Source organism: Gracilinanus agilis, chromosome 2 (genome assembly GCF_016433145.1).
Source record: "Gracilinanus agilis isolate LMUSP501 chromosome 2, AgileGrace, whole genome shotgun sequence".
NCBI classification, from domain to species: domain Eukaryota; kingdom Metazoa; phylum Chordata; class Mammalia; order Didelphimorphia; family Didelphidae; genus Gracilinanus; species Gracilinanus agilis.
In genome coordinates, this window is record NC_058131.1 from 164,554,332 (window position 1) to 164,571,220 (window position 16,889).

Here is a 16,889-nt window from a genome sequence, read left to right on the forward strand (position 1 = left end):
TTCTATCAATCTAAAATTTTTAACCCCTCTCTGTTTTCTTTAGCTTCCCTTGTCAGCCACAGCTCTTTCTGATCCTAAACATACCTAATATTTGTATTAGTCTATGCTATGTTCAGGGTGAAAGCTAGGTGGCACAGTGGAGAGCATACCAGGCTTGAAGTCAGGAAGACTCATCTTCCAGAGTTCAAATATGGCTTCAGACACTTACTAGCTATGTAACAGGTCATTTAATCCTTTTATTCCAGTTTCACCAGTTTCTTTGCCAAGAAAACCCCTAATGGGGGTCACATAGAGTCAGACATGACTGAAAAACAACTGAACAAAAATGTTCTTGATGAATCTGAAATCACTACATGGTTTCTGCATAATCAAGAATCCTTTATAGATTAAATGCCATTTTCTGAATCAAATTCATTTGGTGAGAAAACAAGAGTATAAGTCTTCCTAGATGGCCTGAAATAGATTTTTTTCTGTTTCTTGGGTGGATAGTTAACCTTCACTCTCTTCCATGGGTATAAATAAGGAGAAGAAAAAGAAGAAAACAATGGTGGGTGGGCCACATTCACTCCTTCATTATCTTTGATGGAAAACAAACAAGTAACCTGCCAAGATCTGCCAATTTTGAGCATCCACATTCTGGTACTCCCTCTAGAGCCATATGAACTCCTTTTCTCCTAATACTTAATGGCCTGCTAGAGAAAGATAAATTCCCTGTACAACAACTAGTTGTTCCAGTTTCTGCAAGAACCAGACTATGAAATGGCTATAGTCTGGTTGAGAATGTTGTTAGTTTACAAATTTAACACATAGTTTGAAATCTTATCCCTTACAGAGATAGGAACCATATTACAACCCTGGTTTGGAAATGATTTATGGCTTCGATTTTTACAGCTTGCTTCCAAGCCTTGAAGTGGATAATACTAAAATATTTTACAAGCAATTAGTCAGCCTGAAAGCAAGTAGACAGCCTGGGTAAGGAATGATATCTGAAGCAAATCAAAGGAAAGTGAATGCATTCAAGGCTTTTATAAGTAAGTAAAACAAATTAAAATGTGATTTGAATCTTCATTGGTAAACAGGGTGTAGTATATTACTATGTAGTAATGTTAACAAATAGAATAAAATTGTCTCTGCATATTATATCAGAAACCCTGGATGGCTTTTCCAACATGCTATCAAATATAATTTTAACTAAAACATCTTTCTCTAAAAATTAATCATCTATTATAGTTATGAACTTGTTCTCTGTAATAAGAGATAGTATTTATATACTGCTTTAAGATTTGCAAAGCACTTTATATATGTTATCTCATTTGATATTCATGTTGCAATAAATGAACAATAATAAGAAACTGAGGCACAAAAAAATCCAATCTTATCTATTTATTGGCAAGATTGGTGGTTACCAATAATAGAGGTCAGTGGTCTCTCAGTAACCAAAGGTCCCTGATACAGTTAGAATAGCTTTTTTTTTTTTAAACCCTTGTACTTCGGTGTATTGTCTCATAGGTGGAAGAGTGGTAAGGGTGGGCAATGGGGGTCAAGTGACTTGCCCAGGGTCACACAGCTGGGAAGTGGCTGAGGCTGGGTTTGAACCTAGGACCTCCTGTCTCTAGGCCTGACTCTCACTGCACTGAGCTACCCAGCTGCCCCTAGCTTTTTTTTTTTATACAGTGCAGTGGTTACATAAGGTTCAGAAATACCCCCACAGACTAAGATTGTGATTGGTTCTTAATCATGCTATCTGATCATGTAACTATGCATCTTCACCCATCATGGTGCCTGGAAAACCCAAATTAGTCCAGTATCTTCTTGGCATCATGGTGACAAGAAAAACCAATTTAAGCCAACATCCTCCTGTAAAAGTCAACCCACAATGCCCTCTAAGACCAGGAACTTTTGAGAGGTCATGGTATTATGGAGAGGGGCATAGAATTAGTCTTCACCCTAAGACATTCTTCTGAAAATCTCTTATCTACCACTCCCTGTACTAGTGAAATCCAGCACTATGAAAACATCTTGTGACCAGGTTGACTCACCCTTCATCCATCTTTCTTATCTCCCTCAACTGACATCTTGTTTTGCTTACTTATTGAGGGTTGGCATTAGATCTGCACAATGTACTCAAAGCTTGATTACAATGATAAAACTTAATTATAATGGTTACTATTATGATTACTAAAACTCTTAACTATGAATCAATAATAATCAATTCCACACTTATGACAAGCCTGAGGGGTTGAGGCAATTATTAACACCATTTTTACAGATGAGGCTGATAGAGGTTAAGTGATTACCAAGGGTCACACAGCTTAGAAATTATCTTGGGCAGAATTCAAACTCAGGTTTACCTGAGTGCCTATGTGAATAAGCATTTAAGTCCAAGACTAGCACATCGAACTCTATGCCATCTATATACCTCTGTAGATCAATAGTTAACTTTGGGTTAGCACTTAAATTAGGGCAGCCAAGATTCATAGAATTATAGAAGGGTGATGAAGGATTCATCTTAAAGCTAAACATAGATTGACGTAGGTGACAAAGCAATGTCTTTGGTGGTAAGGGATATCTGAAACGGATAACAAAGATCAACTCTAGAATGGATCTTAGTCACAACAGCAGCAAAGATAACAGTGAAGCAACAGGATCAATAATACTCCAAAGCAGAAGTCTACTAACCTCCAGACTTTATGGAGAAGACTACAACAGGGGCCATTTTTATTTCCTTCCTATACTTCTCAATAACAGAGGGGTCAGTGACTGTCCTGGGTGGAACAGGACAGATAGTCTCTTACTAGAGACCTTCAAACTGATGCTGGATGACCATTTGCCAGGGTTGCTAGAGGAGATTCTTGTTCTACTATAGGTCCTTTAGGTGATATGGCCTCAGGGCTGTTTTTGATTGACTTACCTATAATTTTTTGTAGTGAATTTTTGTGTTCAAGTTATTAAAAATAAACAATTATATACAAATATCATATTTTTTGTTATTTAAAAGGTGTTTACGTTTCCTTTTCAGGATCTTTATAGCAGGAAAATCATTGCATTTGGAATCAAGTGACTGAGATTCAAATCCCACTGCACTACCCAGTAACTGATATGAACTTGAGCAAGTCACAACCTCTCTGGGTTCAGTAATATCATCTAAGAAAGAGGGAGTCAAGTCAACCCCTAAATGTTTCTTCTACTTTTAAAGGTCTCTAATTTTATGTTCAATTAAGGGTCACAGTGAGAAAAAATTCAGGACCACTGCAATATACTAAAATTTATGTTAAGCATATTAATGTAAAAGTGGGCCTTCTGAATGTTAATTTCATGAAGAGCCTGGAATTGACTGATAAGCAAAAGGATAAAAAAAAAGGAAGCAAATATGAGTAGTACCTGCCTAGTTTGGAGAAAATGGTAGGATGTAGGGGGAAGATGTTGGAAGAAGAAGTGGCTTTTCAAGGGAGAATGTGAGATTAAACAACCTCACTTTATTTAAATAATTAAATAATATACAGTAGATCAGAACAATGAAAAGAAAATTCAGGAGGTCAAGAAACAGAAATAAATACTTTAAATATAAGTTAGAGAAAATAAGAAAGAAGAAATTATGAAATATTAGTCTAGAAAGCAAAAACAGCCTTTGATGAAACTAACTCCTGGCAGAGAGACTCTAGGAGAAAGAGGATATATAAAGAACAAAATGTACTGGGACATCAGCAAAAAAAAAAAAAAAAAACTGAATATCTGCAAATTTTAGTGTTAAAGGCCAGCCTGGGTAGAGATAAGTTGAAACTAAAAATCATATAAGGTTGATTCAATTAGCTATGCAGTACAGGTATAATTTAATTATGCTACATATGGTATGTCCTACACAAAAATTTTCCTTTAGTGCCTCATTGTGGTGAGGAAGTAATCTGAGTTTCCAAAGGCTATACCAGTAAGCTGTGGCAGTTTTCTACCATATTGGAAAGACTTCCATCATGGCCATAGGAACAAGCAGAATCTGTTTTCTGAGGAATAGTCTGGCCATTTACAAAGAGGTGTATCATCATTAGGTTGGCCACCTGATTATGAAACATCTTTTATGATGGGAATCCATGAAAGATGGAAAAACAAAAAACGGTCCCCAGCTCTGATAGGACTATGGCAGGGTAAAAGAAATGGGAAGAAGAGATCCTAAGAATTACACAATTTTTAATACTGTCAACAAGTTTCAATTAATAACCAACATATGGGCATATTATTGGAGGAACTAAATCATATCAAGCATGACATTCTAAAAAGGAAATGATCCATATGTACAAAAATTGTGATAGCAGCTCTTTTTTGTGGTAGTAAAGAACTGGAAATTGAGGGGATGTCTATTGGTTGGGGAATGGCTGAATAAGTTGCGGTATATGATTGTGATAGAATACTCTTGTGCTCTAAGAAATGACGATGGTGAAGTCAAATCCAGGAAATGGTAGGAAATGGTTGGGTTGTAAGTTCTCTGTACTCTTTTAAAATGGATGCTTTGAGAGGAATTATTTTCTCTGCCATCTAGTCTCCTAATCAGAGGGGCTGAGACTACTGAGTGTACAGATCATGCTTGAGCATTAAAGCAATCTCCCTGATGTTGAAAATTATTTTCCATGAAAATAAGGGTAGTGTACCTTTGAACACTAGTTGCTGAGGACAAAGTACTAGAGAAATCCTATGAAGAGTTTGATCAAATCTTCCCAATCAAATGAGAAAAGGTGAGGAAAAGGAGAAATACAGAGAAAAATATGGTTCAGGAAAGAGAAATGAAAAAGATTTAAGACTCAGAGACTATATAGAAGCCTCATGCCTTTCAATATTTTAATAATTTTTTTTAAAGAACTGATAGATCTCAGACATGGTAACAACTAAAATATATCACAAAAAGTGAAAGTGACTACATTTTAACAGATAGGAAAAGCACTTATTGTGAACATGCTTAGTTATTCCTGAACCAAAAAAAAAAAATCAGAATTTATAATGATTGAGAAGAATAGCAATGAGAAAAAGGCCTGGTGCACAATTAAGAAAATTTAACCCTATATTAAATAAGGTATTATGAATTAAAATAGTAAATGAACATAATGAATATAATAAAGAAATATTTTCACATTTCTTTATTGTTAATTGTTCATATTGTCATTTAATTGTTCATATTGTCATAAAGAAATAATGTCAATACCAACTAAAATCATTTTACTCAGAAATTAAACCAATATAAATCAACTGTTAAAAGAAGACCAAAGAGCACAGATAATAATTTAGTCTATAAACATCTGGCTTGCTAACTGAGTACAATGGCTACCAAAGACAATATCAGGTTGGAATATAAACTCATCTACAAAATCTGACAGAATTGGATGATAGGCAGTGTTGTCTAATAAAGCAGAATGAAGCCCTGAAGAATAAAATCAGTTTAAAGAAAGCTTGAAAAGCTATCCAATTAAGCAAAGTCATCCCAAAGGCTTTCAAGAATGAAAAGGGAGAGAAAACAACAAACAAAAAAGCAAAAGAATTTTAATTATTAGAAGAAATTTTTCTCCATTAAGCATAGTAGAATCCAGCATCACAGTATCTGAAATGCTTTTAGTAGAAATAGAAATGGCAACAGAGAGAATAAAAATGGGGAAAATAGCTGGATTGAATCAAATATATGTAGAAGGGATATATAACAGAAGCTTGAAATCCAATTGTGAGCGCTCTAAAGGACTTATTTAAAAGAACCTAAAGGATAGTAAGACACTACAGACATAAAAACTCAGAATTTATTGTTTTCTTTAAAAAGTGACCAAGAAAACATAAACAACTATTTAACTAAATGCCTACTCTCCTATATTGCAAAATCTTTGAGGATCATCCCATACTTGATTGAGGGCATGATCAAGAAGTCAGGGTATCAGTTGGAAATAACAGACTTTTGCAAATGTTATTTAACAATGGACGACATCTTTACTATTTCCAAATTTACTGAAATAGATAATGAAAGATCCCATTATCTTTATCATTTGTTAATTATAAAAAATAAAGTATTTCACTCAGTAGAATAAAACAATACCTTGAAGTTTTTTTTATAACTCTCATTCAAATATGTACTATTTAAAATTCTTTAGAAAATGTAACAAAAATACAGTCAGTTCTTCTATAAATGATTTGTTCTGAAAATGTGAATTTGTTCCAGTACAAGTGACTTATTAGGGAATGGATAGAGCATAACATGAATTTTGTGTTTGCTTATGCACAATTTTGTCCAGAAACAGTAACACAGAAAACCATACCATTTCCCAACAATTCACAAGCTGCAATCCTTCTAACACCCACTTCTACAATCAAATTTCAGGGTTTTTTCAAGGTAATATTCCATATTTATTATGTATTTTCTGGTGAAATAGAAATAATATACTGAGGAAGGCTGGTCCACCTCTACCTGTCATCACCCCAATTCAGGCCACTGATTCCTGACCTGCCATGATTTTACTTTGAAAACCAAGACAGAGACCAAGCAAAAGTCCAAGGCTATGAATACTGCCACTATTTACTGTTATATTTATGGCTTTTTTAATCATTTAACATATATAAAACTGTTCTAATTTTTTGGTTCCTACTTTTTTTAATGAGTCACTGCTGACTTTTTTGAGTATTTTGCCACTAACCTCATTTTCCCCACAAGCCCTGTGGTTTTTATTGTGCAATTTTGCATATTATAAAAGAAAAGAATTTTAATTATTAGAACAAATTTTTCTCCATCAAGAACAATCACCAGAATTTGACCCATTTTTAAGAATGAATATGTTGGGGGCAACTAGGTAGCTCATTAATTAAAAGCCAGACCTAGAGAAGGTAGGTATTTGGCCTCAGACACTGACCAGCTATGTGACCCTTGCCAAGTCACTTGACCCCCATTGCCTAGCCCTTACCACTCTTAATGCCACGGAACCAGTACTAAGACAGCAGGTAAGGGTCTTTAAAAAATGAATATGTTGAGTTATAACAGAATTGACTATAATCTTGCGTAAAGATTCTCTAATAATCAGTAACAAGAGAGGAATAAAAGGGTCAGATTTATATTTGCCAAAAGTATCCACCTCTGTGAGGAGGAAGAAGAGATACAGTATAGAGTCCAATTTGAGGAGAGATTCCTTTGCAGATAGTGAAATTCCCCCAAATATCCCTGCGAGTGATGATACTGTATTGACTAGTAAATTCTTGGACACTGTAGAGCCTCCTGGAAAAAATCTGAAATCACTGAGAAGAATTTGACCTGTCCATTCTCAGAGAAAAGAGTAAGTAGATGAAGAATGTCTCTGGTTCAGATTTCAACATACATTTGGCTTATCACCTTATAATATATATTGCCACTGTACAGAAATATAGATACATAGCTTGCCACTATTTATCTAATAGTATATAGACATATATAGAAAAAGAGAGAGAGAGAAAAATAGATATTTAGAGGAAGAAATAGAAGTAGAGGTAGAGATAGATAACTATGTATCCAGAACAGATGGATAATGGTCTGGGTCTAGAGCTGAAAAAGGGGGTAGAGTATGCTAGAATGCTTTCAGAAAACTACAAAGTTCTTTTACTAATCCCCCAAGCTCCCATGAAAGCAACAGTACATCTTGTCAAAGTAAACATTTCATCAGTGTTATGGGTAGCAAGACCTAAATACGCCCTCCAAAGAACTAAAGATGAGCATTCTCCAAAGAAGTCAAGAGAAAGGTGCATAGTGAGTGTAAGCAAGCTACAGTAAGCAAGCCAATGAGTAAGTCCGAAGATCAGGAGTAAAGGATATCATCAAAAAACTACAGAAGAAAGAAGACCTAAGAGGAACTGGCAAAATTGAGAGAGAAGGGATGGGCAGCCAGAGTGCTCCATAGATATCTGGGTGATGTCAGAAGAAGGCAAGGAAGGCAACTAAGCAAGCTCAGTGAATCTCCTGAAACAAATCTCTGAGAGGACATGGATGAGGGTATTTAGGTGGCTCTGTGGATTGAAAGCCAGGTCTGGAGATGGGAGATCCTGGGTTCAAATCTAGCCCAAGTGTGTGACCCTTAACCACAACTACCAAGCCTTTGCCACTCTTTTGTCTTGGAACTGATATTTATTGTCAATTTTAAGACAGGGTAAGAGTTTAAAAAATAAAATTTAAATTAAAAAAACCAAGCACATAATTGATTCATAACAAGGCACACAGTGGTATATTTTAAAGGAATATGGAATTAGGCTACAGTTCTAAACATGAGACCTACATAGGACAATTTCCTCTCTGTTATCTGGAAAAAAGAAAAGTAAAAATGATCAGAAAAAAAGGGCAGAAAAATACTTTAGAATGCTCTAGATAGTTTTGCCACATCATGTAAACTTTTTTTTCCTTTTTAGTTGTAATTCAGAACAATTTAAAAAGTAATAATAGGAGAGGAGAAAGGTCATGGTCACAACAGAACACCAGGTTCCTACCTCACGGAAGTGAAAACACAATAGAAAGGAAAAACAAATCCAAGGATATGAATACAGAGATGAGAATGTCTGGTACCTAGAAATGAATTTTTTAACGTATTCTTCACAAAGCAGAGGTAGGAAATAGAAAAAGGGAGGGATCTAACATATCCAATAGAAAACAAAACTGGAAAAAAATGTTCCACAGTCTTAAGTAATCAGTTAAGGGAAATATTTCAAACTGCTTAAGAGAAAATGAGGCCTTCATAAATAATCAGTCATTAGCAGTAATATATTACTTACTGTTTGCAAAGCATTTTACATATGTTGTTTCATTTGCACCTCACAATAGCTCAATGAGGTAAATGTTATACTCCACATTTCACAGATGAGAAAACAGTCACACAGAGATGTTAAGTAATTGGCCCACACAGTTAGGTTTCTCCTGATTCTGATTTCAAGACTCTCTTCAAGAATGAATCAATTATGTGCTTGATTTTTTACTTTCCTGTTAACCATCTTCTCTCTCCAGTTGATATTCTATTCTTCAGTGTAAATTTTCAAATTTTAGATTTTTCAGCTTTTTTGGAGATAACATTAATAATGCTAAAAATTTTACTGACTATGCCTTTTTCCTTTCTTTAAAAAAAAAGGGGGGGTGTACTGAGGTCATAGAAGATCAAACCTGGAGTCAGGAGGATCTGGGTTCAAATCTAGCCTCAGATTCTTCCTAGCTGTGTGACTCTGGGCAAGTCACTTAAACCCCTTTTGCCTAGTATGTGCCCTTCTGTTCTAGAATTGGTGTTAGAATGGAAAGTAAGGTTTGTTTGTTTTTGAACTGGTGATGCATGCTTCTTTTTTCCTCTGCTGAAATGATATTTGCTTAAGATTTCAGATTTCCCTATGACTTGTTCAGGGACCAAAGAGACCTCATGTGCCTTCCTATGGTTTCTGAGAAATTGCAGCTCCATAAAGAGTAAATAGGAACAGATGTAAAACTCAAAACCCCAACCACCCCCCCCAAAAAAAATGTTTCCCACCTTCCTTCACAAAAAAGAGGAATACAGTAAGAGTCCCAGTGATTATAGCCTTATATTCTAACCACTAAAACATAAATTAAGTAACTTAAAACAAAGTGTGGCTATTAGCAATTCAATAAAACCTAGTGAGGGGACATCCCTGGCCTAAATAACTGTGGGACAGATTAAGAAGCAATGGCCAAATATAAAAGCATATGAACAAAAATTAAACTCAAACCTTGCCCATCTGAAACCAGCCCAGGTCTCTGAAATACTGCCTTAGTTTCCACTGACTTTCTGCTGGAATTGGAATCTAGAGAGTGTTGTAAGCTATTTTAGGCTGCACTTGAAGGTTTTATTTTCATCCAGCTACAAATATTTGTGCTTGGGAATCACACGCTATAAATTCTATGGTGAGTTTTTGCATCTGATTCATCCCTTTGTTTTTCTCCTTGGCAATTGTCATTAGGAGGGCAGAGTAGAAGGTAAGTTTTGAAGCTTCATCGACACCCCAATTGCTATGGATGTGTTTCCATAATCTCAATATTTTTGGTTTGATTTAATTCCACTTCACTTTAGTATCATAGGATTAGAGCTTTAGTGGTGGGAAGGACCTTTACTGCAGGTCACTCGCCCAGGTCACAAAGCCAGAAAGTGGCAGAGCTCAGAATTTGACCCTGTCTTTTAACTACAAATCTAAGGCACTTTCTACCATTTTACATTGCTTTACTTCTCTTTTTGAAACACAGTTCCTTCTCTTTTCACACTTGGTCTGAATCTTACTTTTGATTTTTTACAAAAAATAATAAAAATTAAAGAGGAGGAGCAGTTCTTTCATAAATCGTGTTATTCCACAATGAGGTTCAGATTACACCTATAATGTCATTGTTCAATCGTTTCAGTCATGTCCAATTTTTCATGACTCCATTCAGGGTATTCTAGACAAAGATATTAGAGTAGTTTACCATGTTCTTATTCAGTTCACTTTACAAATGAGGAAACTGAGGCAAACAGGGTTAAGTGACTTGCCCAGAGTCACACAGCTACTGAGTATCTGAGGCCAGATTTGAACTCAGCAAAATGAGTCTTCCTGACTCCAAGCCTGGCACTTCATCCACTATGCCATATGCCTGTTATGAGGGCAGGCTATTATTAGGTGAATAATAATGCCTGGTATAGCCAAATGCTTGAAGAAGAAAAAAGAAAACAGAGAAGCAATAATCAGAGGGATAAGAGAAAAACCAGGATGGCAAGGTATCACAGTGTCCAAATAAGAAAAGAGATAAGGAGTCTTTGGATTTGGGGATTAGGCAGTTAATGGTATCCTTTTGAAAGAGTAAATTCATTAGCTGGCTGCAATAAAGCTAGGAGGTCCTCAGAACTGTATACCCACCTTCCTCTCTCGCTCTCCTTTTCTCCAATTTCTATCATTTCTTTTACCTCAAATCTCCAAATGCTTTATCAGTTCCTTGCTTTCACACCATCAACTACCACACTCTGGAAGTTACCCAAATTATATTCCATTTTAATTTCCCCTGAAATGATGTTGTAGGCGGTGATCAAATCCCCTGAGTCTAAAAAGCTCCTCCCTGTGTATAAGCTGAGTGCTTCAAAACTGCATTCTCTCAAGCCACCAGGGTACCATTTAGTGATCTGAAACAAGGATTTGCTACATAAGAGCTGACTAATTTACCCTTTCTAAACAATAAAATACAAGTACTAAAATCAGCCATGCTTTCTACCATGTGTGACAGAGGACCCTTTCTGCTTCTAGATCTTGAAAGAAATTTTAAGGAAGTTTCATATAAATACTCTGAGCTAAGAATTTATATCTCAGAAGATTGGAAGTTGTTCATTCTGAGTAAGAGTTTAACAATAAATATAAAAGCAAATATAAAAGAAAATCTTAAAATCCAAAAACAAATAGTAAATATCTTCTCTCCATAATCTTTGTTAAGTTTCTTAAATTAGATTGATAAAAATTGAAGATTAAGAAGAATTTTAAAATTTTGAACAGAGCAAATATACCATGATGTTAGTAAAATATATATGGTAACTCAAATGGTAAAATAAGTACAAAATTAGTTGTTGTTGTGGTTCAGTCATTTTTTTTAGGTATATCTTACTTATTGTGATCCTATTTGGAGTTTTCTTGGAAAACATACTGAAGTGTTTTGCCATTTTATAGATTAGAAAAGTGAGACAAACAGGATTAAGTGACTTGCCCAGGGTCACACAGCTAGTGTCTAAGGCCAGATTTTAAATCAGGAAGATGAGTATTCCTGACTTCAATCCTAGTACTCTGTTATCTGCACCACCTAGCTACCCTATTATATTTATACATATGTGTGATATATTTATATAGACTATATTTAGAAGTGATAGTTTCTAGGGGGATTATGAAAGTATAATGTGTAACAAATAAAGAAATCTCTGAGCCATAATTCTGAGCTGAAGATCCAAACTTTAATTATGATAAATTAAAGCTAGAGGTGGCACCATGCCCAGCCTGTGGTGATGACCTCCTTAAATGTTCAACATTGTGTTTTATAGGTTTCTGACATGTAATTATTATAAGTCATTAGCATGCTAGAAGGTGCATGAGAATGTTAAAAACATGTGATGGTGTTTGGTAATGAGGGTTTAGAACATTTGGTACAAAGTCCTAAGTTCAGAACATGGTTAACTGTCATTACTTAGGTCAAAGTAACCTTTCTTGGCCATAAGACTCTCTATGGAGCCTATAGTTGGCATAAATCTTCAAAGGATCAAACAAAACCATGCCAAGGTAGTTTTCATATGATCTCATCAGGCCAGCTGTTCATACTCCACTCCCAATGAACCCAGCTCCTTCTATATGAGTTTCAGCTTCCCTTGATAACTACAAGACCTGAAGTTTTTATTTCTCCAACAGAAGCCCTTAATATATTTAGTTGTTATAAAGCTCTAATATGCCAAACTATTCCCTTTCTAATACTATGGCTAATATTCTATTATTATATAGAGTCAGTATAATAATTTTCTTAAATTATAATTGTCTAAAGGATATGTGATCACTCAGTTTGTGATCAATAATACAAAGGCAATAAAAAACAATTTTCCTTTCAAAAGATATGATATTTGTAAAGTGCTTTGTAAGCCTTAAAGTGATATACAAATAAATGCAATATATTAGCATTAGTACAGACACTAAGTTGGGACTAAGCATAACTTCTCTGGTTATGGAGAGAAGATTGATCTGGCAGGGGTAAGGTGGCTGTTTTATGGACCTACAATAATCACACAAGTAATTAAAGCAATACAATATATTATATATTGCATGTGCTGCCATGATAGGTGAAATAATGTATATAAAGCATGTTGTAAACCTTAAGGTGAGATATTTAAATATTTTAATATTTTAATTCTTAAATGTGAGATATTGTTAATATCATCATCATCATCATCATCATCATCATCATCATCATCATTATATGGTTGTAGGCTCCTTTTTCAATTCTATTCCATTTATTTGGCACCCATGTGAAAAATACTGAGAACACACACTAAAAAACAATACAGTTTAATGTCCTGGAGAGCCCCAGCATGTCCCAATTGCATGCAAATCACTTCAAAATTAGATTTTTGTCCATATGAAATGTTCCTACTTTCCCCCTGGTTGGTGCAAAACATATATACATTTAACAGTGAAAATAAGGTTCACAGGTACATTCAGTTCAGTCATTTTTAGTTGTGTCTAACTCTTTTCTGACCTCATTTGGAGTTTTTTTGGCAAAATTACTAGAATGGTTTCCCATTTCCTTCCCCAGCTCACTTTATGAATGAGGAAACTGAGGTAAAAAGGACTAAATGACTTGCCCAGAGACACACAGCTATTATTTGGGGCCATATTTGAACTCAAGAAAATGAGTCTTCTTCATTCCAGACCAACACTCTCTCCCCTGTGCTAGCTGCCCCTTGCTTGTACACAGCATTTTATAATACAGAAATTATCTCATTTGATCTTCACAAGCCTATTTGAGGTACACAGAGAAAATCACATTATTCCAGGTTTACGGGTGAGAAATCAAAGGCTCTCAGAGCTGGAAGAACCACTTATTCCAATCTGTTCTTAAATCTTCTATGCTTATGGTCTCTAAGTTCCTTCCAAAACCTCTATTTTGAGGAAGGACTCAGACCAGCCTTGCTTCATTCTCCAATTATGCCATCATGCTTCAGCTGCCTTCTCCTTCCCTAACACTTCTTTCTCCCAACAATGAGTTCCTCTTGGGATCTACATTTTTAGGAAGAGCTTGGATTAACCAATCATCCTTCTCCAGATTTTGCCATCATCCCCAATAGATACCTCTCCTCCTTTTTAAGTTCTTTTTTGGTAACCCACTAGAATGTAAACTCCAAAACAAGGACTATCCTCCTTCCCTACTGCTTAGCACAGTGTCTGGCACACAGTAAGCACTTAATGTTTATTGTTATTAGTAAGAAGCAGTTTGTTTAAAATATTCCAATAAGGGGAGAAACTCACTACCTCCAAATGCAGCCCATTCTAGACTGGGCCAGCTCTAGTTGTAAGAAGTTTGTCCCTCTAAAATAGGAAAGGATCTGCTTGTACAGAAATATCTGTAAATGCTCTTCTTGTGGTGGCAAAGAATTGGAAAAAATTGGATGTCCCTCAATTGGGGAATGGCTGAACAAATTGTGTTCTATGGTGATGGTGGATTGGTGGTGGATTAGTGATGGAATACTATAAGAAATGATAAGCAAGTTGATTTCAGAAAAAACTGGAAAGACCTATGTGAACTGATGCAGAGTGAAATAAGCAAAACTAGGAAAACATTGGACAAAGTAACAGCAATATTGTGGAATAATCAAATGTGACATACTTAGCTACTAACAGCAATACAATGATCCAGAACAATTCTAAAGATTTATAACAAAGGATGCTATTCACCTCCAGAGAAAGAATTGTTGAATGCAGATGAAAGCATATGATTTATCACTTGTTTATTTGAGTATATATTTGGGGGTTCTTGGTTTTATAAGATTATTAACTTACAAAATTGAATAATATGGAAAAAAGAAGTTTGTCCTTCTATCATACTTTAACTTATCTCTTTGCAACTTCCATCCCCTGCTTCTAATTCTGCCCTTTAGAGCCAAGTAAAATAAGTCTAACCCCTTACACATACCAGGTTAAAGTTACAAATAGCAATATATGTTCCCCAGGCTAAACAACCCTTGTTCTTTCAACCAATTCCAATATGGCTTTATCCTGAGGCCCTTTCACTCCCATGTCTGCTTTCCTCTAAGCACTATCCAGTTTATCAATACATTTCCTAAAATAGGGCACTCAAAATAGAACACAATATTCTAGAAATTGTTTAGCCAGTAGAAAATTCAGAGGGGCTATCATTTCTGGATTTTGAATGCAACTCACTTCTTTATGCCACCTAAGATCCTATATTAGCTTTTTTGGTTGTCCTATCACACTACAGACTTACATTGAGAAAGAGAATATTATAATCCACACATATTTTTCAGATTAAGTACTACACCTTCTCTATCAAATACCTGTAAAAAATGGTTTCTGACCCCAAATATAAAACATTATATCTATCTTTATTAAATTTCATTTGATTAGATTTGGCCTTACATTCTAACCTGCTGAGATTATTATGGATCCTGAATAAGTCAAAAAGACATCTGAGCTGAAATAAGTCTGAAAGGCCACCTGGTCCAAACTTCCTCTCTTAATGATTAAGGAAACTGAGACCCAAGGAGGCTAAGTAAATTGCCAAAAGTCATATGGGTAATAGGTATCAGAGGCAGAAACTGAAACTAGATCTTCTGACTACAAAGACAGCCAACATGTTCACTACTCTTCATAGCTATGTGTCAACTATAAATGTGACAACTCTGCTATTGAAGTCATTTATAAAAATGTCAAGCACTGCAGGACAAAGCACACGTCCCCAGTATACTCTAGTATATCACTCTTCCAAGCTGGCTTTAAACCACTGATGACTACTATTTGGATCTAAGCATACAATGTGCCATGAATCCACAAACTACACCATGGCCAAACCATTGATAGCTCTCCATCTTTTTCTACGAGAGAAGCAAAATAGACTTTGTCAAATGCTGTTTTAAAAAATATAGGTAAGGGAAAGCTGGGTAGCTCAGTGAATTGAGAGCCAGGCCTAGAGACAGGAGGTCCTAGGTTCAAATCTGGCCTCAGACACTTCCCAGCTGTGTGACCCTGGGCAAGTCACTTGACCCCCATTGCCCACCCTTACCACTCTTCCACCTATGAGCCAATACACAGAAGTTAAGGGTTTAAAAAAAAAAATATATATATATATATATATATAGGTAAATTAAATGCCTAAAACATTCTATGACATTTCAGTCTACTCATGCTGTTAAAAAAAAAAAAAAAAAAAAAAAAAAAAAAAAAAAAAAAAGGTGTTCCCAGAACCTGAGATGAGACAAAACTCAGAGATGAAGAGACTTAACCAAAGTCATACAGTGTCAGAGCTGGGACTTAAACCCAGGCTTTTGCTTCCAGATTTGGTATTTTCCCCCTATGCCAGTTGTTGCCTCTCTAAGCTGTTGTTCAGTCCTCTCAGTTGTTTGTTTTGAAGTCAGGGAAGTGCTATTTGGAAGTGTCTAGCAAATTTCCTATGGATACGTGGGGACTGTGAGACTACATTTCCCGTGATTCCAATGGGATTTCTGGTTTCCGGTTTTTGGGCGTGGGGACGTCAAACATCCCCACACATAGTGCAGTTTAAATTCGGAGGAGGGCCTAGAGAAAGCCTCTTGGTTTTCCTGGGTGGCTGGCTGGTGTACAAGAGAAAGAGGATGGGCATCAGCAGTAAATTTAAAAGATAATCAAGCACTGTCATATATATATATATATATATATATATATATTATATACATATAATATATATATATATGTATGTATGTATGTATGTATGTATTACCAACAAAGCCATGGCTATTAAAATATTAATTTCTCTTATTTTATCAGTCTTTATCATTTTTAATTTTAACACAGTCAAATCCAACTCTTTAGGATCCCATCTGGGTTTTTTTTACAAAGATACTATAGTGGTTTGCCATTTCCTTCTCCAGTTTATTTGACAGATGAGGAGACTGAAACCAACAGGGTTAAGGGACTTGCCCAGGGTCACAGAGTTATAAAGGGACTGAGGCTAGATTGGAACTCAGGAAAATAAGTCTCCCTGATTCTAGGCCAGGTACTTTTACTACTCTACCACCTAGCAACCTGACCCTCTATAGCACATCTGATATTGCTTATGTTTAAGGTCAAATGAGGAAGGAAACCCAAAGAACATAAAGCCCAATTGACTAGACAAATGTTATAGAGATAGCATAATAAATGGTAGAGCCATAATTTGAACT